Source organism: Macrobrachium nipponense, chromosome 28 (assembly GCF_015104395.2).
Source record: "Macrobrachium nipponense isolate FS-2020 chromosome 28, ASM1510439v2, whole genome shotgun sequence".
Classification (NCBI taxonomy): Eukaryota; Metazoa; Arthropoda; class Malacostraca; order Decapoda; family Palaemonidae; genus Macrobrachium; species Macrobrachium nipponense.
In genome coordinates, this window is record NC_087217.1 from 43,977,318 (window position 1) to 43,982,317 (window position 5,000).

Genomic DNA, 5,000 nt, shown 5'->3' on the forward strand with positions numbered 1-5,000 from the left:
ATGCAATTAATTCGAAGCTTTTCGCAGCGTCATCGTTGTGAAGCATGAATGTGTGTGTGCATAATTGCAGCTCTTGGTGAGAGTGACACTTGTATTTATTTTTTCTCTTAAGTTGTCTGTAAGAGAAAACGATTTAGATGGCTATTTGTCTGTCCTTCCGCGCTTTTTCTGTCCGCTCTCAGATCTTAGAAACTACTGGGGCTAGAGGGCTGCAAACTGGTATGTAGATCACCCACCCTCCAGTTATTAAACATACCAAATTGCAGCCTCTAGCCTCAGTAGTTTTTTTATTTTGCTTGAGGTTAAATTTAGCCTTGAAACATCACAGGCCACCACCGTGCCGTGGCTGAACGTTTCATAGGGCTCATGTGAGAGTTTCATACATTATACGTATTTCTTACTAGTTTTTGTGTGTACCCAACACATCTCTGCGTTCTAGTTACAACAAGACTTCCAAAAAAACTGTTCGTAACAAGTCCAAGTATTATCTCGACTATTTTTCCCCCCCTTTTCCTAAAGAGACTTCAAAGTTAATCTCAGTCCTTGGAACGTATTACTACAGCTCATCTCTCGTCATAAGTGACTCTCGTGTGCCATTGTAATTCCAACTTACCAACCATATTTCATGTCAATGGCTCGTATGGGCTTGTTCCACAGGAACACGGTTCATCTTCTGTATGATAATAATAATAATAATAATAATAATAATAATAATAATAATAATAATAATAATAATAATAATAATGCTTTATTAAAAGTAATGGCTACTTCAGCAGCGTTACACTTGTAGAGATTCTTCTCTATTTTCCGAATAGCGGCTTGGCTAAACGTCTTAACCAAATTTTGACCCCCTACGTCCCGAGTCGGTACAGCCTGCAGTCGTCAGTAGAATTCCTAGAAGTCATCAAGGACGCCCCTGGCACCGGGATTATCGCCTCGCTGGACGTAGAGTCCCTGTTTATGAACGTGCCTGTCGACGAAACCATTGACATCATCCTTGAGAGTGTCTACAGGAGTCGGTCGACGGCGCCCCTCAACATACCCGAAGCCTCGCTCCGTACGCTGCTGGATATCAGCACGAAGAAGGCCCCTTTCTCCACCCACCGTGGCCAGATGTACCGCCGAAAGGACGGCGTAGCGATGGGCTCCCCACTGGGGGTACTCTTCGCTAACTTTTACATGGGCACCGTGGAGGAACGAGTCTTTGCTAGGATGCAGCAACCCCGCAGCTATGGACGATATATCGACGACATCTCTGTTCAAGTCGACGCCAAAAATGAGGTAGAAGCCCTCCGTCAGGCATTTCAGCAGTGCAGCGTGCTGAATTACACGGTTGAATACAGCACCGACGATCGGCTCCCCTTCCTCGACGTCCTTGTGAGTAAGACGGAAGACGGCCTCCGTACTTCCGTCTACACAAAGAAAACCAACCTAGGACTTTGCCTCAATGGTGATAGCGAGTGTCCCGCCAGATTCAAAAACACGACCGTCAGGGCCTTCGTCAGGAGGGCCCTCTCCCACTGCTCGACCTGGCAGGATACTCATCAGGAACTCGACCGCGCCTCCCAAGTACTCGTATATAACGGGTATTCAAATAAATTAATAAGCAGAGAAGTCCGTACAGCCCTGGAGAAATGGTACGGTAGTGAGAGCCCGCAACCCCGCCCCCAGGATAATATCAAGCTGTATTATAAAGCCTTCATGAGTTCACATTACCGTGAAGAAGAGGACTCAGTAAGAAAATTATTTCTGAAAATGTATCCCCGTCCGACGACACCAAAAATATCGACCTAATTATTTACTACCAGAATCGGAGGACGCGCGACCTTATTATGAAAAATAACCCCTCTCCACAGGTACGAGACCCCTGAAGCAGACGCATGTGTTGTACCAGTATACATGCCCAGTCCGCGGTTGCAGCGGCGCCTACGTTTGGTATGACTACCATGCGCCTGTCGAAGAGACTCTCATGCCACGCCCAAGAGGGGGCTATCAAGAATCACGCCCGCAACAAACATCAAGAGGCCATCTCCCGGGATGTGATCATCCAAAACACGAAGATCATCGGGAAGGCCCCTGATGCCCGTCGGTTACGCCTGCTGGAGGCGCTTCTCATCCAGCAAGTAAAACCTACACTAAATACGACGCAGGAAGAATTTCTCCTCCCTACGAGTATGAGAAGACCTGCCACCAACAATGACACCACCGAGCACGACAACTCTACGGAAGACAACGCCCCCGAACGAGATACTCCTGCAGCCAACCATAATCAAGTTAGCCGTGACGTCCCGCAGCGTAGCGAAACGCCCATCAACGTAACCGCGCCGCTAAGGAGGTCAAGGCGGCTGCAGGACTTACAGCATCGCAACCATCAACGCGTGGAAAGTGGCTTGAGACCCGGTTCAAGACACCAATGAAAACGAAGACCTACCGCCACCAGCCAATAGTAGATCAGCATAGGGCAGACCCCCTGCTGTCAACTCCAAATATAAACGAGGACGGACACCGCTCCAAGATTAGTCCATCCTCAGCTTCCCAGCCCAAGGATGTCTGGCAGCTCCAGACGAAAGCTCACTTGCTTCAAGAAAAAGAGAGAGAGAGAGAGAGAGAGAGAGACATATATATATATATATATATATATATATATATATATATATATATATATATATATATAATATATATATATATATATATATATCGTTAATGACTTTGATAACTCAGGTATCATAGTTTATCTGTAAAATTCAAATATATACACCAATTTTGACTCTGTATTTGATCATGACCTCCATAGGCGCTCTACTAGCCTGTCTAAGTAGCACGGAAACAGCCGCTATTCGGAAAATAGAGAAGAATCTCTACAAGTGTAACGCTGCTGAAGTAGCCATTATTTTTAATAAAGTATGCTTGAGAGAGGGTCTGCTTGTTAAGTACGATAATAATAATAATAATAATAATAATAATAATAATAATAATAATATATGCCGTAAGAAGACCTTCATTAATATTGACTTTATTGAAAATAATGGCTATTTTTTTCAATAATAATAATAATAATTTAAAAAGAAACCCACAAAATTACTGTGCATAACGTGTTTACTTATAGTTTACATTTTATTATACTCAACACTGAAAGTACTCGAGTGTTGAGTAAAATAAAATGTAAATACTAATAAGTAAACACGTTATGCACAGTAATTTTGTGGGTTTCTTTTTCAATCTTCAGAAAAAAACTGAAAGAAGTTTTTGTTTGGTTAATAATAATAATAATAATAATATTATATGGAGATGCCATCATCCCATTACCCTGGACAAAACAAAAAATAAAAAACATTTACTGCAAAGTGTAAAAGACTCTCTTTTCCCATTTATGTGATATATATATATATATATATATATATATATATATATATATATATATACATACATATATATATATATATATATATATATATATATATATATATATGTGTGTGTGTGTGTGTGCGTGTATATATAGTATATATATGTACCGTTATTTGTATAACTGAATCACGAAGATATTGAACGTGATGAATATATATAAATAAAGGCAACTGCCACGAAGGGAAAGCGAAACAAGTTAGTGGTTGCTTATAGGCCTTTCGACACTCGGTCCTGTACTAGCTGATTCTGCTTGTAAAAGACGGCGTGTCGAAAGGTCTAGCACCAACTCCGTTGTTTTCAATTTTCCTTCGTAAACTGAAATATGAATTAAATATTTACTTAAAAAAACAACACATTAGTTGAAAGGATATTTTGTAAGGTACTATTCGTTACATATCATGTATGGCGGAAGACTTCTCTCTCTCTCTCTCTCTCTCTCTCTCTCTCTCTCTCTCTCTCTCTCTCTCCGTCTGTCCCGGATAGCTTTCCCAGACGTCCTTAAGTCAAGGACCAAAACACTCGTGTGCCTACTTTTGCAAAGCCTCCTAAAGACGACAACAGAGGTCCTTAACCATCCCCACCCCCCCCGCACCCATCTCCCCCCACCCCAAACGTTATATATATATATATATATATATATAATATAATATATATATATATATATATATATATATATATATATATATATTCGAGAGAGAGAGAGAGAGCAGGGAAGCGTCGAAAGTAATATGAGAGAGAGAGAGAGAGAGAGAGAGAGAGAGAGAGAGAGAGAGAGAGACTTTTGCTATCATGAAACCTATCGTTACCACTGTCGTTCAAAGAGAGAGAAGAGAGAGAGGAGAATTTGAGATGAGAGAGGGAAGAGAGAGAGCGAGAGAGAGAGAGAGGAGAGAGGACGAGAGAGAGAGTGAGAGAGAGATCTTCAATTGCTCTCAGTATATGAGACAGGAATGAACTTGGCAACATGATTCATGAACGTCAAGAACCTCCCCAGAGATGTGTCATTTGTCTCTATTATACATAAACAAGACAATGAACAGTGAAGTTCTCTGCTATGAGAACTTCGCGCGGTGCACTGTAAGCATATTTATGCGCACATAAAGACCTATTAACACTTGCATAACACCCCAAAATCTTTTATATTTCAGTAAGGAATAATTCGACAGGTTGGACAGCAAAATTGAAGATTGGATGCGGGTATGGAGGTAAAGTAAAAGGATAGAAAAAATGGGCGCAACTACGGGCCTTGGGGATGCTACGGAAGCCCTTTAGTAACGCCTACTGTGCAGCAAGCGAGGTGCACAGGCGGCACTACTCTCCTAAGGGGACCACGAGTCTTTCAAATTATTGTGAACAGATTTAGGTCAATTAGCAGTAGACAATGTGACGCCAGGGTATTAATCCTTCAATCAATCTTAAATGATCAAGCCTAATATTTTCGTCAATAAAGTCATCTTGATGAGCTCCATATTTCTGTATATTTTATCATATAATACAAATTTTCAATCAAATCCCTTTGATTACCTCCTTAGGGTCGGGTACAGTCAGTCACATAGCGTCAAATTTACTTCCAGCAAAAACACGCTAATTTCCAA

General features: G+C 41.4%; 1 protein-coding gene across 6 annotated transcripts in view; it reads right to left on the bottom strand.

The window, feature by feature from the left end:
* The window catches only part of LOC135201700 (ATP-binding cassette sub-family C member 5-like), a 362,327-nt gene that overhangs the window by 63,647 nt on the left and 293,680 nt on the right, over window positions 1-5,000 (bottom strand). The window lies entirely within an intron of this gene.